This window comes from Schistocerca serialis, chromosome 1 (assembly GCF_023864345.2).
Source record: "Schistocerca serialis cubense isolate TAMUIC-IGC-003099 chromosome 1, iqSchSeri2.2, whole genome shotgun sequence".
Taxonomy (NCBI): domain Eukaryota; kingdom Metazoa; phylum Arthropoda; class Insecta; order Orthoptera; family Acrididae; genus Schistocerca; species Schistocerca serialis.
Window position 1 is genome coordinate 804,923,232 of NC_064638.1, and position 26,528 is coordinate 804,949,759.

At 44.1% G+C, this 26,528-nt stretch overlaps 1 protein-coding gene across 2 annotated transcripts in view; it reads right to left on the reverse strand.

Moving 5' to 3' along the window:
• The window catches only part of LOC126484010 (colorectal mutant cancer protein), a 605,708-nt gene that overhangs the window by 213,328 nt on the left and 365,852 nt on the right, over positions 1-26,528 (reverse strand). The window lies entirely within an intron of this gene.

The following is a 26,528-nucleotide window of genomic DNA, read 5'->3' on the forward strand; positions in this document are numbered from 1 at the left end:
AAATTTTCTTCGTTGGTCTAAAAACAGGTCTAATATCATGTTTACTTAAAATCTTTCCAATCTGATCCGTTACTTTCTTCATAAAAGGGAGAGAGACTGTATTCTTCCATCGTTTTTCGGACATGTCCTTAAGCTTTTTGTTGTTTGGGTGCAGAATTCTGCTTACTTCTTTCTTTGAGTAGCCATTTTTCTCAAAAGCGTGCTTCAGATGTTTTAATTCGTCGTCTGGATACGCCGGCGTGCAAATCCGTCTGGCTCTGTCAACGAGACTTGTAATCACACCTCTTTTTTGTTTAAGATGGTGGTTAGAGTTTTTATGTAAGTATCTGTCTGTGTGCGTTATTTTCCTAAAAATCTGTTGTTTTAAGCTTCCATCCGTCTGTCTCATAACTAAAACATCCAAAAACGGTATTTTGTTATCATTTTCTCTCTCCATGGTAATCTGGATTCTTGGATTTATATTATTAAGGTAATCAACAAATTCGCCTAAGGTTTCTCTACCATGTGGCCAGACCACAAATGTATCGTCTACATACCGATACCAGCGAGATGGTTTCTTATCTGCTTTTTCCAAGGCTGACTGTTCGAATTTCTCCATGTAGAAATTAGCTACTGCAGGACCCAATGGGTTACCCATTGCTACGCCATTAAGTTGTTCATAAAATTCATACTATAATAATTCATACTATAATAAGGAGGTGCTGAATAGAATTAGAGAGAAGGGAAATTTGTGGCACAACTTGACTAGAACAAGGGATCCGTTGGTAAGGCATATTCTGAGGCATCAAGGGATCACCAATTTGATACTGGAGGGCAGCGTGGAGCGTAAAAATCGTACAGGGAGACCAAGAGATGAATACACTAAGCAGATTCAGAAGGATGTAGGTTGCAGTAGTTACTGGGAGATGAAGCTTGCACAGGATAGAGTAGCATGGAGAGCTGCATCAAACCAGTCTCAGGACTGAAGAGCACAACAACAACATTATTTACAAGAGTCTACCAAGGCTGATGTAACTTTTCGATTGCGGAACTGTAAAAATTATGTGCTTCTGAAGCGAAGAACTCGTCGAATCATGTTCAGAGCGCATTTTCTCCTAGAAAGAAGTTCGTTGAAGGTTGTTCGACAGAGAGCGAAAAGGTGAAAATCTGAGGGCGCAAGGACAGGTAAGTAAATGGGTCCGGAATGACTTCCCCCCCCCCTTCTCCTGTATAGTGTTTTCTGTCTGTCTAGCAGAATGCGGGACGGCGTTATCGTGCAGTAGCATCACTTTGCGCAGTCTTCCGAGTCATTGTTCTTAGACTACGACTGTAAGACATCTCAGCTGTTAAAAATAAACGTCAACAGTGATGGTTACGCCTCGGGGAAGCTATTCTTACTACAGCATACCGTCGCCGTTCGACGAGATGCACAACATTCTCTTTTGTGGATGTGCGCAGGTCTTTGTGCGGGCGTTGCTGCACCGTTTCGGCTCCATCATTCCTTTGTTAGAACCATTTCTCGTCACCAGTGGCGACACAGTATAGGAACGGTCTGTTTTGTTCACAAGCCAGTTGATGGCAAGCAAGCAGAGATGCGCTTATGGCCACCGGCGGTTTTTGTGACTTTGGCGTAGAGATGCGGTACTCATACACCCGATTTTCCCCATTGCTTGCAAATGTCGCACGATCGTGGAATGATCAGATTTCATCACATATGCCAATTCTCGAGTACACTGACGGGGATCATTGTGGATTAATGCGTTTAAACGATCTTCGTCACACCCTGGAGGTCTTCCTGAGCTTGCAGAGTCACTAATGCCAAAACGATTCTCCTTAAAACGAGAAAACCATTTTCTTGTTGTGCTCAGTCCAGTGTCACCACACACTGCGCAAATGTTTGTGGCTGCCTCCGTTGCTCATATGTTCAAATGTGAGTGAAATCTTATGGGACTTAACTGCTAAGGTCATCAGTCCCTAAGCTTATACACTACTTAATCTAAATTATCCTAAGGACAAACGCACACACACACACACACCCATGCCCGAGGGAGGACTCGAACCTCCGCCGGGAACAGCCGCACAGTCCATGACTGCAGCGCCTGAGACCGCTCGGCTAATACCGCGCGGCCCTCCGTTGCTGCCACCCCTCTACTGAACTAAAACATAAGAATATGTCGGAAAAGTTCCTATTTCTCCACTTGGCACTCCATTTTCTAGCGTAGACAGCTCCGCTCACCATCTCCAGATGACTTACACAATTAATAATACTGGTATTGGTATGGAAGCATTGATTAAAGACGTTGAGTATTGGTTCAAATGCCTCTGAGCACTATGGGACTTAACATCTGAGGTCATCAGTCCCCTAGAACTTAGAACTACGTAAACCTAACTAACCTAAGGACATCACACACATCTATGCCCGAGGCAGGATTCGAACCTGCGACTGTAGCGGTCGCGCGGTTCCAAACTGTAGCGCCTAGAATCGCTCGGCCACTCCTCCAGATGACAAAATGACAGCATATAAAACTATAATCGATAAATAGACCCTTAGCAACCGGAACACGAACATGCAAAACAAAAACTGCTACGAACTTATGCATCAAGCTAACACTAAACGTCCAACTGGGAGCCACCAGAGTGCTATAAAACTTTTGGTGTTTAATGGGTCGAAGTAACCAGGGCGATCAAAGTATACCCGATTTATGATAGCCGATAACAGACAGCGCCACCATTTCAAAACTCGACGAGGAGCCACTTTGACGGTCAGGACAAATGCGTCCTGCCTTTTGAGTGCCTAGGAGCGTTGGGTATTAGGAGACTGTGCGTGGCCGCAAGTGCATTACGATCGGCGGTGGAAAGGAAACGGAGCGCGCCGTCCGGGCAAGGCGGGCGAGACCAGGCGAGGCGCGTGCGCAGTATTGATTGCCGCTGCGGCGCCACACCACGCCGCGCCGCGCCGCGCCTGATGACGACCGCCCAGCCAAACAACAACAAACAGCGCGGCGCGCCACAGCTGGAGTGTGTCCCGTCCCGTCCGGTCAGGACGCCACACAGGCTGCGGCCGTCCGGAGCCTCCACTAGCTAAATCTCCTCACGGCGCGTAACTCTCTTAAGGCAACTCGTCTGTGAATCCACTTCAAAAATCGATTTTTTCTTTTTTACCATAAACCGATGTTGAGAGTTTTAAAGAAATGGCGGTGAAAGAAATGAACTGGACATCAAACAGTTGCTTAAAAATCAACCTAAAAGATCTTTCGTTCTGCGTCAACGCCCATGTTTCCGCTGCTTTCACACGTCAGTGTTGTAATTAGACAGCCCGCCGCGGTGGCCGAGCGGTTCTAGGCGCTTCATTCCGGAACCGCGCGACTGTTACGGTCGCAGGTTCGAATCTTGCCTCGGGCATGGATGTGTGTCATGTCCTTAGGTTACTTAGGTTTAAGTAGTTCTAAGTTCTAGGGGACTGTGACCTCAGATGTTAAGTCCCATAGTGCTCAGAACCATTTGAACCATTTTTGTAATTAGACTCCTGTTCGAGAAATTTAGACTACACATCTGTTTTCCAAGTTGGCAGCCCTGTTATGAGATACGCTAGACGATGCTCTTTCGCGTCTTTGGTTTTCGACCCAAAGCACAAATATCGATGGAGTGAGCATTCGGATGCGCAGAACGACAATTCTATCCGCAACATCTTCTGCAGCTCAAGTCACCTGATTTTGGGACGGCGCGTATTAGCCGTGTAGCGCTTACCGTATTTTTTGAGTGTTATACTTTGCTGTTACAGGCAGATCACCTTCGTGAGTACAGTAAACTTTGTACATAAGTTTTACAGACATCTTAACAACATGATCCCAGGAACTGAAGTTGGCTTAAAGGTGTGAAGTGCAATGGTATTGTGATTTTTCGCCACAATATCCTAGCTCAGATTCCACTTTCAAATGGTTCAAATGCTCTGAGCACTATGGGACTCAACATCTGAGGTCATCAGTCCCCTAGAACTTAGAACTACGTAAACCTATGTAACCTAAGGACATCTCACACACCCATGCCCAAGGCAGGATTCGAACCTGGGACCGTAGCAGTCGCAAGGTTCCGGACTGAAGCGCCTAGAACCTCTCGGCCACCACGGCCGGCGATTCTACTTTATTGACGGTTTTTCGGTAGCGGGATAAGAAGTGACAGCCAACAATATTTTCTACTGCACGTATTCATATTGTCGAAACTTTGTTCTAATTAATTACGTTACAATGATACTGCAGGCCGCGCCGAAATCTCACGAAAAAACAACTATGAGCTTCCAGAATGAGATTTTCACTCTGCAGCGGAGTGTGCGCTGATATGAAACTTTCTGGCAGATTAAAACTGTGTGCAGGACCGAGTTCGAGTCTCGGTCCGGCACACAGTTTTAATCTGCCAGAAAGTTTCAACTATGACCTTACTACAGTACACACGGTTAACGATTTGCACCACCTGTTTGTCTATTATTATTTACCCTTCTGCTTTTTATAGATAAGTGACATGTCTCGTCGGAAAAATAAAACCATACACTATCTACAAAAAAAATCTACACAATCACTGCTCGAATTTTGAGGTAATAAAATTAATGACAGCCAACAAGCATGAATACGTGCAGTATGAATACGTGCAGTAGAAAATATTGTTGCCTATCACTTCTTATCCCGCTACCGAAAAACGTCATTTTTTACCATTTTCTATTGCACTGATTCATATTCTCCAATCTATCCGGTGACACAGTACAGGAATCTGTCTCATGCAGAAACACTTAGATCCACACAACGGTTGGGGAACGTGCATAAATTAAAGAAAATTAACCAGACTGTCCTGAAAAATTTTATCTGCATTTGAACATAGCACCGATATGTATACACTGACTGGCAGTTTACTCGCCATAAGATCGGAGAAATTATCTCTGCAATACACGACTATAATACCGTGTTTCGATACTTTTCAACACAAAGTACCTCATATCAGTATGACATTTACCACTACACTTTTTTTGTACACGCCCCCACACTTCTCATTACATACGTAGCAACGACAGAAGCTGCTACTAAAACTCAAAAGTGCAAAAGCGTATATAAAACAAGGCGAATACGTGTAATATTCAAGTTTCGCTATTGCCACACATTATAGACAAGCAGCCTCACCCTAAAATCACGTGACTAGCTCGGTTCGATGATGAGAACATGCGGAGTACGCTATGCTTCAGATACACACGTACACCCTATGGTTTTCGAGCGTTGTTTTCTTTTAAACTTTCTCTAGTTTCATTTGATATTTTGTCATTCTCGAAAGTTATTATGCCTGTAACTTGTTTTAACGTGGGGCGGTTAGCAGGTGAGAAATTCTTGAGTTGCTAGGAACATATTCTGGGTTATGTGAGAAAATCACGGTTGACAATTGGTTCCATGAGAATGGCGGACGCTGAAAAGTGGGTCCTTCAGGCAACTAAAGACGCCAGAATAGCCAGGGGAAACAATAAAAGAAAGAGAGAAGATCAGGAACATGTAAATCAAGAAAATTATGCAACTGGTATGTATTAGGAATAGCAGACGTGAATCGTAGATAAAATCTAACTTTTAATCGAACTTCTCCGAGAGTTAACTTTTCTTACTTGTTTATTTTATTATGTTTCATCTTCTCGCACTTCCGGTCTACCCGGAGCCAGTCGAATCTCACAGTGAAATTGTGCGGAAGATCCGACTCCGGAACATGTGCACCGCGATTAGTTCACACCTACATAATACTCGAGCGCCGAGACAACGTTACACGCAGCTGTATGGTATCGGCGACCACGGGGACATTTTGTGTTCACCCTGCGCTGTGCATACTTTGAGTAGTTTAGCAGCTACTCTTAGCTGCTGGCAACCTCCTCCTATCCATCGGTTCCACGAACGCATCAGTGTCATAGCAGTGTGGCCTGTAAGAACCGAAATATCGCGCAGTACGCAACCCAGTTTCCCCAGGACGTGCCCTTCTGTCCTGTTCGAACTCACTCACAAGCTGCTATTGCACCTGCTGAATTGGTGAGGCACAGTTCAAAATGGTTCAAATGGCTCTGAGCACTATGGGACTTAACATCTGAGGTCATCAGTCCCCTAGAACTTAGAACTACTTAAACCTAACTAACCTAAGGACATCACACACATCCAAGTCCGAGGCAGGATTCGAACCTGCGACCGTAGCGGTCGCGCGTTTCCAGACTGTAGCGCCTAGAACCGCTCGGCCTCCCCGGCCGGCGGTGAGGCACAGTGAAACTTGCTTTTACATTTTCACTTCCTCTGGTAACCTCCCTCAGCCTCAGCTTGCCATAACACTGACGTCTTCGGTCATGCTAGAAGGGTCGGCGCTGGACCTTATTGTACACCACATCTCCACTGTCGTAACCAACGACTGCTGGTACGCTCTCCTACACATCCTCCAAGCTGCATTCATCGGGTCATTCTTTACAAGTACCGTTAAGTTTCGCAAACATTTACGGGCATTGGTCTCCTCGTGTTATTGTTTTAATGGAATGGGAAAGTTAACATTTCAAGTCTCTTCGACATAGGAGTTACCAGAAACGGAGAACTACCATAACTGTACTATCAGTACAACTGTACCACTACAACTGCATAACAAACGATCCAAAAAACTTGGGAGCAGACGAGAAAGGAGGCGAGGACACACCTGTCCCCGAGTGTAGGCGGCCGGGATGCATAGACTTTGATGTATAAGGGAATAGCATGGAGCACCTTTGACGATCCACTTACATCGGCCGTCCGGGAGCCTTTTATATTTCTCTTAAAGAATAAGGCTAGAGCGACGTGGAAAAATGTTGCTGAGCGACAGAATTAAGCTACAAGTGAGGCATAAAACTTCTGCCAATCTTTTTGAGAAATACACGTCTCTTTTGATAGGATATCCACAACTCTTATACGTACTATTCAACGCTGATAGCATTCACTAGAATTGCAACAAATTATTTTCCAATACAAGGAAATTGGGAAATAATTTACTACGACTGTAGCATATGTTATCAATCATGAATATTTTTGACAAATGTAGTAAAACAGAGCGCCACAAGGCAGTAATTCGATTTGCCTGCATAAACAAGTACCCAGCGTGCTCGGCGATAGCGGCTTAACAAGTGGCCTTCGGCCTTTTAATGAAGATTTGAGTTAAACTCTGTGGAATGCCAGTCTTTGAATTATATGCGTATGAGACAGATGTAACGATATCTTGAAGACAGCTACGGAATTTCTAGACACAGTGTGTAACTTGTAAATTAAAAACATCTGTTGAAGCTTCCACGTCTGTTGAAGTTTGTTCCACCTTTCCTTATCCCTCCCCTGCGTCGCTAAGCCACAGTCGCACCCACCGTCACTGTCGTTTGCAACTGAAGTACTTTCCCGTATACCATCGCGTCCAATATCACTGATTTCTTTTTAAAACCTAATCACTTCATTTCAGATATTTTCCTGGTCAGTGGAAGCCTCAACTTATTTCCTCCTAACTATCCCAGGGATACCGAGCGGCGGTGCTCAGCGCTCCACAACCACGTGGAACTACTCAAATATAGGAGTTCGTGGTCTTCCTGAGTCACTACCGGTAATCGGTGAGATAAGTACTTTAAGCAGACCACGGTTGATATCATTCTTCTTGATTTTTCCAGTATGTCTCCAATGACCTCGATGTTTAAGGGACCTTAAATTTTAACCTTCATTTACCTTCATTGTTTCAGAAATATTAGACGCTGAGCATCCTTAAGTGCCACAACAGTAAGGAGAGGTGGACAGCTGGACAGAAGCATAAATGATTAGCGTACAAGTTAACACAACAAACAGAACATTTACTTAAGGGGGGTAGGACGTCAAACGGGCCGACTTCGAGAAGGAGAGGCACCACAGGACATTTTAATTTGCACTGTCTATACTTTTACAAATAAATTCATAAAACTTTGTCAGCATGACCAGGGAGGATTCAGGATTCACACTCATAGCAGTGGAAGTTCAAAAACACGAAAAAATAATATTTTTTTTAATGTGAAATTTCATGATTTTTTTCACTTACTGTTGGCTGCATTTGTTGCTATAGATACACTTTTCGTCATAAGTAAGAGAGATTCTTCGATGAATTTTGCGCAGCTTACAAACCATACTTACCGGTGTATGAAAATCTAGAATTTATTTAATCTATGGAAAAATGAATGGGTTGTTACGTTTTAAGCTTCGTGTTTAGTGAAAACTGGAATTTTATAGTTAATTATCTCAATTTTTACCACAGCTTTTAACAGATTTGGAAAATTCTAGAGTTTCATACACCTGTAAGTATGGTTGTATGCTGTGCAAAATTCATCGAAGAATCTCTCTTACTTATGAAGAAAAGTGTACCTACAGCAACAAATGCAGCCAATACCAAGTGAAAAATGATGAAATTTCACACGTAAAAAAATTTGTTTTGTTATATTTTTGATCTTCCTCTGCTATGAGTGTGAATCCTGAATCCTTCCTGGTTATGCTGACAAAGTTTTACGAATTTATTTGTAAAAGTATAAACAGTGGAAATTAAAATGTCCTGTGGAGTCTCTCCTGCTCCAAGTCGGCCCCTTTCACGTCCTACGCCCCTTAACTTGTATTTCTCGAAGTGTATGGAGACTCATTACAAACAATCATGCAACAAGAAATAGAGCGTTGAAGCTCCAACCACAAGTGGGTTGAGTGGCTGCCAGCGACCGTGCTATATCGCGGCGGCGGAGGGCGCTCGTGGTACGGAGCTGCTGAGGGCACGATTCAGCGGGCGCACGCCACAGGGTCCGTCAGATCCAGCGCGACCGCTATCGATGTTGGACGGAAAAGTGCAACTCCATTACCAACTTTCCGACGCCCGTGTTGTGGTATTGGTAAGTGATACCACAGAAATCCGCATCGTCATTGTCCTTCAGAAATGTCTATGCCTTAAAACTGAAATGAAATTAGTATGACTAAATACGGTTTCATCCAGGTGCCCGCTACACAACAGCTGCAATTAACTGTTCTCTACTTTCTTTTGTTTTGCCAGGAAGCGTGTTGTCCGAGAAAATGTATACTGCAACGACCGGAACAGACGCTCTTCATCCTCAGGTGTGTGGTGTTTCTGTTATTTGGTAGCGTTACCAGGAAACTTGCGTCTACTGCTATCAGTTTCAGACTCCCGTTCCTGAGCGCTTGAATAACTATAGAGTTCTGGTGAAGGTGAAATGTCCATCAAACAGGACCCTAATACTGAAAATCTCCAAATATACGTGATAGATAGGTGAATAAACTGTCTACTTGCGGCCCTAAATGTGCATCTAACTGCCCATTAAATACAACTCTTCCCTACTAAAATCTATATGAGTTCAAAGGATTAGTTTTATTGCACAAATTTCATCTAATAATCTTCGAGGTAATAAATACCTTGCACTGCCTGTGGGTATCAAATTAATCACCACTCTGTAACATTACTTCTCAAATACACTCATGAAATAAAATCCCTATCTTCGAACAAACTTCAACAAATATTCTTAACTTACAAGTAACACATACTGCGCCTAGGAATTCTGTAGCTATCTTCTAAATATTTGCTTGCTCGCAGTTGCGTCATCAACAGCAACAGCTGCGGTTACACGATGAGAACATGCGCTCACCATCCACAGACCTGTAGGTCAAATTAATATACACGAAGCGTTGAGCTGTCAGTATAAATTCGACAGGCGCAACCCGAAATGGGGGTACTTTTGCTTTCAGCGACGCAGTTTGCCCGCTGGAAGCGAGGACGGTTCCGCAGAAGCGGTCTGACGTCACAGCGAGGGATGCGCCGTCCGTCGCCATGGCAACGCTTCCGAGGAAGCCTAGGCGGGGGCTGCAGCGGCCATTGCCCGAAATAGCGAGCTGCGCCGCGAGCGCCAAATATTGGCGTAGCCGGGAAATAGCAGGCTCTGACCCCAATCCCGCCGCGCTCACCACCTAGCTGGGGCCAGCGGAACGTAATCAACCACCTCGGAGGGAGAGAGAGAGAGAGAGAGAGAGAGAGAGAGAGAGAGAGAGACTGGTCAATGCACGTTAGACCACAGGTAACAGGATTCACGCGGGAAATACTGTTGCTTGTTGACTATAATAAGTCATGGATTTTGTAGTATCATTGCCACAGATACTACTACAACGCCGCGCCAACACAAGGTTGGCAGCCCGTCGTCTGCCGAGCACAGCGCACTCTAGCGGGTTGTGCAGCTCGACGGAACTGGAGTGTGCCTCGTTCACTTCTTAGCTAGATTTCAACCTAGTCAGACGCACTTTCACAATCGGCCCTCAGCCAGTTCTGTAATGTTTGAACTGATTCTCTGAGGAGGCCCCATCAGGCTTAGTCCCTGAGAATATGTTGTATTAGTTCATGGTATTCCATGTTACGAGAGTGTCAGTTCACAGCTGCAGCTGCAGTCCTACAAACTGCTGAAGATAAGTAATTTCATTGTACTATGTGTTTCTTGAATAATAATCCTTCTCTCTAACAGTGTGCCGTACCGCGTATTATTGCAACCTGGACTCCTTCAGCTCCTATCAACTCGGCTGCCTACTTGTCTGCATTTAATAACGAGCTGAAAACACCCACGCGTTTTGTGCCTCTAAACAGTGAGAAACAATAGATCTGACCCTCACATTACAGCAGTACTTCTAGTTTGTTATTTAGTATATGATTGCTAAGCATTTCATGTAGTGTAAATCAAAGTATGGCGTAATACAGTGTATTAGCCATGTATTACAAAGTTCTGAAAAAAAATGGAAATCGATTAGGAAAAAAAAAATCTATCATTTTTGTCAGTGCGGCTGATCCCGGAAGAGGTTCGAGTCCTCCCTCGGGCATGGGTGTGTGTGTTTGTCCTTAGGATAATTTAGGTTAAGTAGTGTGTAAGCTTAGGGACTGGTGACCTTAGCAGTTAAGTACCATAAGATTTCACACACATCTGAACATTTGTATCATTTTCGACGCGCTGATGAAAGTTTCCACATTTGACATTCATTGTTAAAGTTATAGTTGGAGTCACGAACGATGGCGGTCGAGCTGCTTCTGCGCAACTACGTCACGCTTTCCCCGACAGCCAATGAGCGTTCATAGTGTTCTGAGCCCTCTGCTCTGAATGCCGTAGCTCATGCGAGCATTACACGTGATCACAGCGGGTTATTTAGTGAATTGCCATTTCATTTGTTGCGAGTTGTCATCGCTGATGGTGGTGGTAAGTGATAAATTCTATATAAGCACGCGGGAGAGACAATTTGCAGGATATACGCGTCCTTCGAGCGGAAAGCATACGTATGCGCATATCGCAAGTGTCGCTTGGAATCGTCAACAATTTCATTCGTATCCGTGCCTCGACGTGCGCGAACCGCCATAGCCGTGGATCGGACTGTAGTACCCCCTACGCTTTCTACACTGAGTGACAAAAAAGTCATGGGATAGTGATGTGGACATACACAGATGACGGTAGTATCGCGTACACAAGATATAAAAGGGCAGTGCATTGACGAAGCTGTCATTTATTCTCAGGTGATACATACGAAAACTTTACCGACGAGAAGTTACAGACTTCGAACGCATAACAGTAGCTGCAGCTAGACCCAAGGGACATTCCATTTCGAAAATCGTTATGGAATTCAACATTCCGAGATCAACAGTGACAAGGGTGTGCGGAGAATACCAAATTTCAGGCATTACCTCTCACCACGGACAACGCAGTGACGGACGGCCTTCACTTAACGACCGAGAGCAGCGGCGTTTACGTGGAGTTGTCAGTGTTAACAGAGAAGCAACACTGCTTGAAAATCGCAGAAATAAATATGGCAGTTACGACGAACGTATCCTTAGGACAGTGCGGTGAAATTTGGTGTTATTGGCTATTGCAGCAGAAGACCGACGCGGGTGCCTTTGCTTAACAGCATGACATCGCCTGCAGCGCCTCTCCTGGGCTCGTGACCATATTGGCTGGGCTCTAGACACAGGAAAACCGTGGCCTGGTCAGATGAGCCCCGATTTCAGGTGGTACGAGCTGATCGTACGGTTCAAGTGTGGCGCAGACCCCCACGAAGCCATGGACCCAAGCTGTGAACAAGGAACTATGCACGCTGGTGTGGCTCCATAATAGTGTGGGCTGTGCTTACATTGAATGAACTGGGTCCTCAGGTCCAACTGAAAAGATCACCGACTTGAAATGGTTATGTTCGGCTACTTGGCGACCGTTTGCAGCTATTCATGGAGCTCATGTTCGCAAACAACAAAAAAAGTTAAATTATGTGCGAATTCCTAAGGGACCAAACTGCTGAGGTCATCGGTCCCTAGACGTACACGCTACTTAAACTAACTTATACTAACACACACACACACACACACACACATGCCCGAGGGAGGATTTGAACCTACGGCGGGAGGGGCCACGCAATCCGTGACATGGCGCCTCTAACCGCGCGGCACGCAACCAACGATGGAATTAGATGACAATGCGCCATGTCATCGGGACATAACTGATCGCGACTCGTTTGTAGAACATTCCAGCGAATGATCTGGCCACCCAGAACATTCGACATGAATCCCATCGAACATTTATGAGGCATAATCGAGAAGTCAGCTCGTACAGAAAAACCTGCAACGGCAACATTTTCGCAGTTATGGAAGGCCAGAGAGGCAGCATGGCTCAATATTTTTGCAGGGGAGATCCAACGACTTGTTGCGTTCATGCCACGTTGAGCTGCTGCTCTACGTCAGGCAAAAGGAAGTCTGACACGATATTAGGAGGTACCTCATGACCTTTGTCACCTCAGTGTACACATTTTTCCTTCCTAGCAATGTATTTTATATGAGATCATCGTGGATATAGAAAGTTGTCTTATACCGAAAAAATTCAGAAGTATTCTTCTGTAATTATGTTTAGAAGCGCTAAAGAATGAGAGCATGGTGAAACAATTTCGCAGTATCTGATTTTCGAAAACTAAACTTCTATTATTACGGATACTCGCAATTTCATGCGATTAGTAATTAAAAATAAAAAGATTATGATCCATTAACATTTCAATTCGATAAATACAATTCAAATAAAAGTAAAAAAAGTAATTCGCTGACAGGAGATTCGAAGTGCTGGCAGCACGATTTATAATCTTGAATGCTATATATACCGAACTAGGTGCGACATTACGATGGATAGGCGAAATGTTTTATAGACTACTGCCCAGAAATTGTCGAATCGATATTTTCTTCCCAAGACAAGAAATCTGTAAATGTTACTTCTGAAACAATTTTTCAGAAGTCATCAAAACAATTATCCAACTCCAGAAAGTACTGTGAACATTCGAATCAAGACAGACCCGAGGCAAACAAGTGATGTCGCAGCTGATCAGCCAATCACGTGCGATTTCACAAAGAGTATCTCTCTCTCTCTCTCTCTCTCTCTCTCTCTCTCTCTCTCTGTGTGTGTGTGTGTGTGTGTGTGTGTGTGTGTGTGTGTGTGTGTGTATAGTCTCTCTAGATGACCCTAAACCTCATTTCACTATTATGGCAATCCCTTTCTCTTCTAGTCCACTGCGACATGGACGAAAATACTTCAAATGTTTCGTAGCACTCTGATGTACCCCCTGCTGGCTCCTTTCCTATTAACCTCCTGCTGGATAAAATTCTGGTTTTCTTTCTAAAGTGCATGCTGCATACTGAGCGAGCTCACACACTAACTGATAAGGATACTGCTCTGTCAGGTTCAGGAAAGGTCTGTGATGGTTACAGGTTGACAAAGAGGTCATCAAATACGCATCAGAGATGAAGTTTACTTTAAAGGCTTGCGTCTCATTTCCCCAAAACATTCATAGTGACATTTATTAATTTCTCTAAAGACCATGCGCCATTAAAGGGTGTCTTTCCTGAGAGTCGTTAGGGCATTTCTCTAGTGTTTTGGCAGAAATTCGCAATTTAGTTTTTTGCAATACGTTGCCGGAATCAGCCGTAACGAATGCAGCTCAACAAGTCTTTCATGCTACGCCCAGAGTCGGCGGAAAGCGTCTATTTATTTCCCGTTACAAACAAATTATTTTTGAATGGACATTTTTCGTGCACATTAGTTAAAGCGGTCCCAAATTACTCTAGCGTATTATTCGTTTCATTGCTCTCAGTCGCAGCTGGAGTATAGGTAATTCTTTGTGTTTTATTGTTCATGTTAATACATATCGATAAAACGAATATCGCACTAGACTAAACTGGGGCCGCTGTGTCGAATGGGCACGTAAAATTCCACTTTAAAAATATTTTGTTTGCAACGAGAAATAAACAGACGCCTTCCGTCGACCTGGGCGTCGCATGAATGACGTGTTGAGCAGCAGCTGTTCGGGCTGGTTCCAGCTACGTATGGCAAGAACGAAATTGCACATTTCTGCCGAAACACCAGAGAGAATGCGTCTGACGTCTCTCTGGAGGGACACCAGGAATATACTGACGCACCTACACGTAATAAAAATCATACTAGACAATAAACGTACCAGACCAATGCGGCCTGCTACCAAACGCGGACAACCTCCCAGACACGCGTCCACACAGCGACTCTCTCTCACGCATACCCATCACAATACTCGCTACACACCGGCACGCGCTATACCAGGCCCATTATTGAGATCCCAAGGGACCATAATGTTGTCTTTTTATTAAACTACCTTAAGTAATTTGAAAAAATATTCTAAATCCAACATATACAGGTATATTATGAAATAAATAGATACAAAACTGGGATACGTGCCATACATGTCTCACACCCCCAACCTGCGCTGTAGTTCCGACCATAAATGTTCAGTTGGATTCCGACCAGAGTTGTGTGTCATTATTTCTATTCCATTCGCTCGCACTGCATGAAAACAGTAACTTATGACTTGGTTGTGTTAACAGTAACATCACCAAATTTAAAATGGACAGGCTGCCTCAGAATTGTGGCCCCAGTGTGACGGCAGCAAAAGTTATCACTACTATCCTCGATTTGATGAACTGGAACCGGAAGACCAACGTCACACCATGAAAAAGAAGACGCGGCTTTTACTTAATCCTTCTAATTTCTGTGGAAACAATAATTTGCAGTAAGTATCGCTGACTTAGCTTCCATCTTTTTCATATATATAATTCATATATATAATTCATATCAACTGGACTGCTATTGCGTGAAAGCTAATTCGTCTCTTCACAACATACTTTCCCAGTCTCCTAGACATTAATGGCGATGCCTATTGGAGCACAGTAGTCAGCATTCAGTAACCATCTTAAGGTTTTCCGTTCGTGCTGAAAAGTTCGATCAGCGAACATACCTCTTAAAAATGTTACAAGTTATGTCTCACTCACGCTGTCTGAACAGCGTATGCTAAAAACAAAAGATAGGCTAATCTTGACCTTTTACCTTCGAGACGTCCACGAACCAATTTGGCTTATTAGGTCTGCTCCTCCACCAATACTGATCTCTGCTAGCATTACAATACCATCACGATATTGGTATGTTTCACATGGAGTGAGGGATGTTCGTATCCCACACAGTCTCCAGATCGGCGTCGGTTGCGAGTGACAACAGTGAATCGCGAATGGTAGAAGAATAGAAAACGCTTGCTTTCGCTGTGTCTCACCGATGATGGTCCTCCGTCCAATGTTTTCGACGACTACGATATCAGTCTATAACAGGACACAGTGCAAGTGTCCACGTAGACAAAGAGCACCTTCGCAAAGAAGGTCGTACCCCGGCGACAGTGCGATGACGATACTACTGTTGTTGCTTTTCTCGTCCTTGGAACGACAGGAGGCACAATTTATTACAGACTTCAAATGTTCCTAAGCCCTACTATACATCAGTTCGATGGATAAATATACACACACAAATCACAGCTACTCTTTTTTCCTCTAAGAGAGTTGCACAGGGAGTTGTTCTTTCCACAGCTTAAAGTTCTCAAGTGTGAGAGGAAACTCATTTTGATTATGCACAGGTAAAATTTACGATTCGGAAATAGTGCTACTATGGATATAAGAGTGCAAGTGTAGATATAAGATGTGATATAACGGCATAACAAATTCACTATTTATATGAATAATAATGACACCATTTATTATATAGTCTATACTGATACAGTACAGTACAGAATGTAAGTGAAAGAAGAAAGCAATGAGACGAAGAATAATGAGATATTTATTCAAGACAATAATACAACGGACTGAGAGCGAATGGTGATGGTCCCCTAGACATTGCAAACTGCGGTAGTTGATTCTTAATAGGGTGTATGATCATCTCGACCATGAAGGGCCAGCAGTGTCGAACATGATCGCTTTGGTGGTCCGTGTAAACTGAGTGTGAAAAGCGTACTGAGCTCCAAATCTTTGAGCACGATACACTCATCGATCAACGTTATTGTGACACTGTACTCCTTATCCAGGTACGTCTTCTCAGGGGCGCATTCGACCCTGATTTCATTTTTATGGATGAAATGCGCGACAGCATCGAACTGTACAAGTGGAAGAGACCTAGGAACGAGAGAATATTCGGCGAAAGGAGAGGCCTGTACGTTCCCATGTGGGATGCGGTGAGAAGACGTATTACATACAGCACATCCACATGCTCGAACCAGTATCCGGCAGTTGTCAACAGCGCTGATGTAGGAATGGAACGCCCCACCACAAATACTCCTTACAAACCTTGTGACCAGCATGGAAGCTTGCTGGACAGCATGCACTGCCGTCTGTAGTGATCACATATCCCCACTAAAAACCATGTCCCGCCTTTTGTGACTTCAGTGTAATTACTGTCTTTGAATAAAAACGTCATTTCTATTCGTCTCATTGCGTGTTTCTTTCAGTTACCTTCAGCAATATAGCAAATCTTTCTATGTATGGCCCAAGTTTCATCGAGCAGTTACTTGGCAGTGGCGCATTATGTGAAAATTTTGCACACCGGCGTATATATAATCAACTGTCTGATCTATTATCGCTCCCTGACCATTCAGCTACTCACTTCTCCCGACTGTCCGCCTCTATGAAAATAATAATAAAAAAATATGGTTCAAATGGCTCTAAGCACCCATGGGACTTAACATCTGAGGTCATCAGTCAACTAGACTTAGAACTACTTAAACCTAACTAACCTAAGGACATCACACACATCCATGCCCGAGGCAGGATTCCAACCTGCGACCGTAGGAGGCGCGCAGTTCCGGACTGAAGCGCCTAGAACCGCTCGGCCACAGCGGCCGACCTATGAAAATCCCTGACAACCACTGCACTGTCCTTTGCCCTTCTCAGGACCTATTGTTTATTATCAGAACGAACCTTCGATAGCTGCCTATTATGACAGGTTGTTGCTAACAGGGAGAAACATCTGGCCAACTACGCTTCTTCAAAATTTCCTGGGCGACTAAAACTGTCTGCTAGATCGGGACTCGAACCCGGAAGCTATGCCTTCCGCGGGCATGCTCTCGCCGAGTCTGCTGTGCATGCACAAATCATGATCCGTCCTGACAACCTTACTTCCCGCTCCGCCACTACCTGTCTGCTACTCTCCAAGCTTTTGAAACACCGTACACATGTTACAGAGTGAAAGATTCATTCTAGAAACTTTGCTTCTTCTTTGAATAACTACAACTACTGGCAAGCTGCTACACAGGAGTGAAACTGGAATACTGCTGCAATGGCATTTCCTACGTGACACTGTAATTGACGAACAATTATCACATCAAAGGCTCATCGAGTCACTGACACAACTTCTGCCAAAGCTGCTAAATAATGATTTCACTTATCTCCTTAAGTATTTCGACCAAAGTATTTTCTGAGACTGTCGGATATTACAGTACCGTACAACACGTCGCCCTGTGAAGAAAATTATTTTTTGTATCTGACAACAAAGTCGAATATGCAGAGAGCTGAAGTCCTCTGCTTCGTTTATGCAGGCAAACACCAAAAAGGTGCCGGCCGAAGTGGCCGAGCGGTTCTAGGCGCTACAGTCTGGAACCGCGCAACCGCTACGGTCGCAGGTTCGAATCCTGCCTCGGGCATGGATGTGTGTGATGTCCTTAGGTTAGTTAGGTTTAAGTAGTTCTAAGTTCTAGGGGACTGATGACCACAGATGTTAAGTCCCATAGTGCTCAGAGCCATTTGAACCATTTTGAACCAAATACTTCTAGTGCATGGAAGCACCGGCCATAATATTCCGCCCTACCTTGTCCCACACATCAAAAACCGATTTGAAGGCCTACACGTTATTTACCTTGCATTCGCTGTCATCTGTAATTTTAAACTACGTCCACGTCATCTTTCGCTTTTGTAAACTGTTGCCTATTTCAAAGTGGAAGGTCACAGTTTAGTACAGTTATCCACTGATTATCCTTTTACAGACACCAAAAGCTTTATACGTTTATGCCCCAGTGATGTCTCCGTTATGTCATACATAATTCAGTTTATGACAAATTATATCTGGAGGGGTAGATACACGGAAAGAGAGATGAAAGTGGCATACAGGAACAGAAACGATAATCTTTGGACAAAGTATACTTCGTTTAAAATAAGGATTGGTATTTGAAGGAAATCTACTTTCGCTTCCACTGTTATGTTTCAAATTACCTTGAACAATGAAACGATTACAGAAAAGAGCGCCGATTTGGTTAGGGTAGGTGGTACACACTCATGGGAGAAGAACGGAAATAAGACCTGAATGAAACAGGTGTCGAATGTTTCATTTTCAGTGCGCACGAAATTTCTGCAGAAGATCACACAGTTCGAACGCTCAAGACAAAAATGCAAACGAAAAAGACATGTAATCATCTTCATTCTAAGCATCAGGTACCATTAAATTATAACGTTTCAAAATTCGCGCCAGGCTCTGCGTTATTGGATTATGTCTAAAACGCAAATATCGTCATGCGAATCTAACAATACGGGAAGATTAGAACTACAGTAAAATAAAATGTGAAGTATACAGTGTACAAGGAGTAATCGCACACTATAAGTTATAACTACACTGTGCAGCCGAAATAACTATCTCAGGCTGAAACGGATGGGAAGTGAAAGGAAACGACGTACATTTTTAGAAAGGATAACTCGTATGTTCTTTGATTTTAAATAATGAAATCGCTCCACTATGTGACATTATTGATGACGCCTTCAAAGGAAACTACCGTCAACGAAATGAAGACACCTTGGGGTAAGTTCCACCAATAAACACTGAGACATGAACTGGTCTACTAGAAGAACATCTCTGACTACCAAAAGTTACAAGGTAATAGAGAGGAAAGATTAATGTGAGCACAAAATCATGAGCTCCGAGAAATAGAACTCTTCACACGCTCACGAAGTTTGTTTGCGACGAACGTGTAAATAATGAAATTTTAAGATATTTGCATATAATGGTTGAAATGTTTTACAAGCTGTTGAAAAGCATTTAGTTTAGAAAGGTTTCGTCTTAAGAAATACACAAAATAAGTAACACTCGACAACAAAGGTGTAATGCTCTTCAGTTTAAACGATAAAGAAGACTGCGGAACATAAGAGAATCCGCGATTCACTAAAAGCGATAAGTGCACAGGGTGTCCAGAAACCATATAGGGACGACGAGACTGTGGCAAAAAATGCACAATGTAGTACTCAGTTGTAGTCGATTACAAGTATATGAGCTCGCTGAGATAGATATTATGTACATATTTCCTAACCCTTACATTTTACATGAATTTTTTGATGTGGCAAATGGGTACAACATCTGTTAACTATCGACCAAAAACAGAATCGAATAACACGAATGCAGAGTGTTTAAGCCTGTATAATCGTTGCTACAGAAGATTTACACATTTCATAATAGCAGATAAAACGTGGATTCATAACCACACGCCACAGGTTAAAGATCAGGCAAAACAGTGAGTGACGAAAGGTCAATATATCGAAAGAAAGCAAAAACGGCTATATGTGCATGGTATTTTCACTGTGCGGTGTTAAAAAAGGTAGAACTACACCTTTAGAGTTTATGCTCCACTACAGGACAAGTTGGACTATGCCACTCACATTAGACAGCCAACGGCTTTGCCGCAGTGGTAACGCCGGATCCCGTCAGATCACCGAAGTTAAGCGCTCTCGGGTTGGCCTTGCACGTGGTTGGGCGACCATCCGGTCTGTAGAGCGCTGTTGGCAAGTGGGGCGCACTCAGCCCTTGTGTCGCGCGGAGTGGCCGCGCGGTTGGAGGCGCCATGTCACGGACTGCGCGGCCCCTCCCGCCGGTGGTTCGAGTCCTCCCTCGGGCATGCGTGTGTGTGTGTGCGTTATTGTTAGTTTAAGTTAGTTTAAAATAGTGTGTAAGTCTAGGGACCAATGACCTTAGCAGTTTCGTCCCTTAGAAATTCACACACATTTGAAGATTTCAGCCCTTGTGAGGCAAACTGAGGAGTTACTTGATTGAGAAGTAGCGGCTCCGGTCTCGGAAACTGACATACCGCCGGGAGAGCGATGTGCTGACCACATGCCCCTCCATTTCCGCATTCAGTGACGCCTATGGCCTGAGGATGACACGGCGGCCGGTCGGTACCGTTGGTCCTTCATGACCTATTCGGGAGGAGTTCAGCTCAGTACTCACAGTAGACATCCATATCTTCCGAAAAAGAAAGCCGCTCCACTACAGGGCAAATTGGACGATGCTACTCACATTAGACATCCGTATCTTTCGAAAAAGAAAGTTATCTAGTGAAATTATTACACAACCATTGTATTTGAAACTTCCTGGCAGATTAAAACTGTGTGCTGGACCGAGACTCGAACTCGGGACCGAGTTCAAGTCTCGGTCCGGCACACAGTTTTAATATGCTAGGAAGTTTCATATCAGCGCACACTCCGCTGCACAGCGAAAATATCATTCTGGAACCATTGTATTTGTCCATCGGTTATTAATTTTTGTTCGTTAACCCTAATATTGGCTGGGTGTACGACGATTCAAATCGAGTTTTGCAATCGAAGCTGAGGTACACGCTTGTTTTGGACACCTCAGCTTATTTTAGTTAGGTTATTTATTGGAATAAACTCATAGTTTCGTAAGATGACTACGCCTTGTTTCGTGTTTAGTAGACAACTTACTGGACGTCCTACGCACATTTTACGTCTGTTTCTGAACAAACCTATGGAAGGTGAGGCGAGTCAGTGGCACAGATGCTTCGGTTCCAAAATCGTTCAAATGGCACTGAGCACTATGGGACTTAACTTCTGAGGTCATCAGTCCGCTAGACTTAGAACTACTTAAACCTAACTAACCTAAGAACATCACACACATCCATGCCCGAGGCAGGATTCGAACCTGCGACCGTAGCGGTCGCGCGGTTCCAGACTGTAACGCCTAGAACCACTCGGCCACCCCAGCCGGCAGGTGCTTCGGCCCCACCTGATCTACTAGACGCCGGAATTCTTGCCGTTGCAGGCATTGTTCTGCTGAAAGTAACAAGCTGAGCTGCGGCGAAATCCCTTACAGGAAATTGGAAGGAACAAACGGAGTACAGGCCTACACACGGAGCCTGCACTCCCGTGGGACAGAGTGGGCTACCTGGGGCCGAGCTTTCCTAAGTTCCGACAGGTGCCCGCCTGGTAACAAAGTCGCGCCGACGTGGGCGGCGCGGTCCCCAGGAGCCCGGGACCACAACAAATAGATAGCGAGCGAGCACCGCGCGGCGCAGCGCTGTCCGGGCAGCGGGGGCGCCTGGGTCGGCGGCGGAGGCGGCGTGGGCGGGGGCAGCGACCGGCGCGCCGAAGCCGCATTGCGGACCCTGGCGGGGACCGGACACCACGGCCGCCGGGCAGCAGCCAGCCGCCAGACACCGGCCTCCGGCGCCGCTGCATAATTGCCGCACGCAGCGGATTGCGGCGCGCCTGTGCCCGCAAGCCGGATAAGTGGGCAGACCGGCATTACACTGCATTATAAACACTCGGCCCCTTCCGCTTCCGGACACAATTATGTCCTGCTCCCGCACTCGGTCCTGACGGCATTGCGGATCCTCCAGTACTGTTTCTCTTTTACTTACCGCTTTCTGCATGTATCCTTTAGATATTAGTCAATGTCACTGCAGAAGCGTCGCGAACCCCGCATCGGCGAAGGGAACATACCACTGTACCACGTTATTCCTTAGTGGAGAATCTGCAGCACAACTTCTCAAACTTATTCGTTGTCAACCCCCCCCCTAAATATAATAATAATAATCCGTGCAGACCAGACGCGTTTCTTCGCGACGCCCACTCATTTCCACAACTTTTATATGTGTAATTAGTACCGACAGCGTTTACAGACAACAGACGTATTAGTTTCCATCCGTATTTTTCGGCACGGACACTGTCCCATGACGCTATTGGCTGAAATTCTGGTCGAGTAAACTCTTATGCTCGAACAATATATTAGAAAAAAAATACAGTACTTGTTGGTGGCAAATTAACATGATTTTCTTTAAACGTATTTTTAATTGTGCAGTTTCCACACTTTCATTCGCCGAGTGTTCATTACAATTCAGTAGCACAGGTCTGCCTGCGGTACTTGCGGAAATAAAGATCAATCCATACTGCAGAAACGTTTCACCATGTTTTCGTTTTTATGAATGCGAAGGCACAAAGCAATACTTGCACGTCCTTGTTACAGCTGGATGGTCTCGATGCTGCATAGTTATTGCTTCAAATGGTTCAAATGGCTCTGAGCACTATGGGACTCAACTTCTAAGGTCATCAGTCCCGGAGAACTTAGAACTACTGAAACCTAACTAACCTAAGGACATCACACACATCCATGCCCGAGGCAGGATTCGAACCTGCGACTGTAGCCGGACGCGCGGTTCCAGACTGTAGCGCCTAGAAGCGCTCGGCCACTCCGGCCAGCCGGCAGTTATTGCTTCAGTATTACCTGTTATTTTGACCCTCGACAGATGTATACACTATCCACTGCAAATAAATGTTTCGATTAGTTTTGGCTCTGAAACAGTGCCAGCTAGTAGTTCGACACAATTTACTCGATCGTTTCCTACTTTGTATGCCAAAGTACGGCAGAAACGCAGAACTGTTGCATACAATGACATATATCGTGTTCTCAGTTCCTACACATATAAACACTGTGACTGAACCAGAGGTACTTCGTAGATTACTAAATACAACAGATCACAAACAGTCATTAATCGTAAACTCGACAACAGTTAGTGCGCGTGCGCGATTGTTGGGTCTTACCGAGAATTCCCCATACGCCAGCATTTAAACGGTGTAAAAGTGGAGGCAACAGAGTGACCAAACGGCAGAACTAACGAATCTGAACGTTTATGGTTACTAACGACTGCGACTGTTTGCGATAAACTGTATCTATTGGCCTTAAGCAGCTAGAGATTACAGTTCATTTTGTGCCTTGGAGGAAACAATGTTAACACCGTTGTCGAAAGCTAGACATATGTTTAAAAATTACGTAAAACAGTTTTTACCAATATTATTACCTGATGCCCAAAAACGTTCTTGCGACCCCCACTTTGGGATGCCGTGTTCTAGAGAAAACGTGTCATTCTCATAGAGTGAGTTTCAGTTGCTTTATTAGCAAGGGAATAACGAAATTTTAACGAATTTGTTAAACTTAACCGAGCAGTAACGGTGTTTGCCGGACTTCAAATGGAGGGCGCCGCAAGCGGTATATGATGACGTTCTACGTAATGACATCGTCAGTTCCGGCACTGGGCCAAGCCGCAACGAATTAACGTTAGCACTCCATCGTGGACGTCTATAAAATCGGGTGGTGTTGTTCAAACAAAACTTTAACTGTTTTTTCCTTTTTAACGATAAATTTTCTTAATTTAAAATACCAATATGTGAATTGCGTGACAGCTTTCATTCTATGTATTGCTGAAGAGTAAACATCCGCACCTGATACACACAAATAAAATTCCAGCTGGTCGGAAACGGATCCTGCGTTGTGGAGTTTGATCTCGATATCTTTGAAACCAGAAGCGTAATGACCTAAGCCCTTTACAGGAGTTACTTCCAAATGTCCCAAAACTAGTACACCAAAAGTTCACAGCAATACCTGCAGTAGAATAGCTTTATCCTGTCCTCTCAAACCGTATCACAGGTCAATCTAGACTAATATTATGAAAGCCAAAGTAACTTTGTCTGTTATGCTTTCACGACTAAACCGCGGAACCGGATTTTCATAATATATTTATTTATTTGAAGAGTATAACACGAAATGTGGAACTCTATCGGAAAGTTATTTGCCGGCCGGTGTGGCCGTGCGGTTCTAGGCGCTTCAGTCTGGAACCGCGTGACCGCTACGGTCGCAATTCGAATCCTGCCTCGGGCATGGATGTGTGTGATGTCCTTAGGTTAGTTAGGTTTAATTAGTTCTACGTTCTAGGCGACTGATGACCTCTGAAGTTAAGTTGCATAGTGCTCAGAGCCATTTGAACCTTCTTTTTTTTTAAGTTATTTACTTTTTGACTTTTGAGCTTTATCGTATTTGTGAAAATGCTTTTGTTGTTTGGTGTGTTCTACATAATAAGATTCAACGTAATGATTACTATGTTTTTACAGTCCTCTGCGTACTTGATCGATACTCCCATACTAATATCAGTCACAAACCCGCTACGCTTTAGTCGCTGAGCGCCAAGCGTTTCTTTTAATTTCCTTGATTTCTTCAAATTTGCATGAACAGCTCGTGGTCATGCGGTTAGCGTTGCTGTTCCATGATCATGGGTTACAGGGTGCAATACCCTCCCAGGTTGGTTTTTTTTTCTGCTCGCATCTGGATGTGTGCGTTATCCTCCTCATCATTTGATCATCATTGATGTGCAAATCACCGAAGTGGCGTGAAATAAAAAGATTGGCACAAAGCTCCCGATCTTTCCAACCGAGGTCTCCCGGTCAATAAAGCCATACTCACATTACATTTCATTTCATTTCATTTTAATGATACGCGAGCGCACCCGATGCTGACAGCTAGAATACAATGTTTATAAAATCAACGTGCTTAATCCACGCCAATACAAAGTTCCAAACTAAGTTAGTATGTCGATGCATTAGCTTCATATTTAACAATCATATACAACCGTTCGCTCGACGAAAGAACCGTACCCAAAGACTGGAAAGTTGCATAGGTCACACCAATAGTCAAGACAGGTAGTAGGAGTAACCCACTAAATTACAGTCCCATATCGTTAACGTCGACATGCAGCAGGACTTTGGAACATTTATTGTGTTCAAACATTATGAATTACCTCGAAGAAAACTATTGACACACAGTCAACATGGGTTTAGAAAACATCGTTCCTGTGAAACACAACTAGCTCTTTATTCACATGAAGTGTTGAGTGCTACTGACAAGGGATTTCAGATCGATTCCGTATTTCTGGATTTCCGGAAGGCTTTTGACACTGTACCCCACAAGCGGCTCGTCGTGAAATTGCGTGCTTATGGAATGTCGACTCAGTTATGTGACTGGATTTGGGATTTCCTGATAGAGAGGTCACAGTTCGTGGTAATTGACGGAAAGTCATCGAGTAAAACTGAAGTGTTTTCTGCCGTTCCCCAAGGTAGTGTCATAGGCCCTTTGTTGTTCCTTATCTACATAAACAATTTGGGAGACAATCTGAGCAGCCTTCTTAGGTTGTTTGCAGATGACGCTGTCGTTTATCGACTAATAAAGTCATCAGAAGATCAAAACAAATTGCAAAACGATTTACAAAAGATATCTGAATGGTGCGAAAATTGTCAGTTGACCCTAAATAACGAAAAGTGAGAGATCATCCACATGATTTCTAAAAGGAATCCGTTAGGGTTACACGATAAATCAGTCTAATCTAAAAGCCGTAAATTCAACTAAATACCGAGGTATTACAATTACGAACAACTTAAATTGGGAGGAACACAAAAAAAATGTTGTGGGGAAGGCTAACGAGAGAGTGCGTTTTATTGGCAGGGCACTTAGAAAATGTAACAGATCTACTAAGGAGACTGCCTACACTACACTTGTCCGTCCTCTTTTAGAATACTGCTGCGCGGTGTGGGATTCCTACCAGATACGACTGACGGAGTACATCGAAAATGTTCAAAGAAGTGCAGCACGTTTTGTACTATCGCGAAATAAGAGAGAAAGTGTCACAGAAATGATACAGGATTTGGGCTGGACATCATTAAAACAAAGGCGTTTTTCGTTGCGACGGAATCTTCTTACGAAATTCCAGTCACCAGCTTTCTCCTCTGAATGCGAAAATATTTTGTTGACGCCGACCTACATAGCGAAAAACAATCACCACGATAAAATAAGGGAAATCAGAGCTCGTACGGAAAGATATAGGTGTTCGTTCTTTCCGTGCGCTATACGAGATTTGAATAATAGAGAATTGTGTAGGTGGTTCGACGAACCCTCTGCCAGGCACTTAAACGTGATTTGCAGAGTATCCATGTTGATGTAGATGTAGATTATAAATGCGAAAGTAATTCTGTCTTTTGCGTTTCCATAACTAAACCTCTAAACCGACCACGGAATCCGGCGTGAGACAGCTTGAACCCTGATG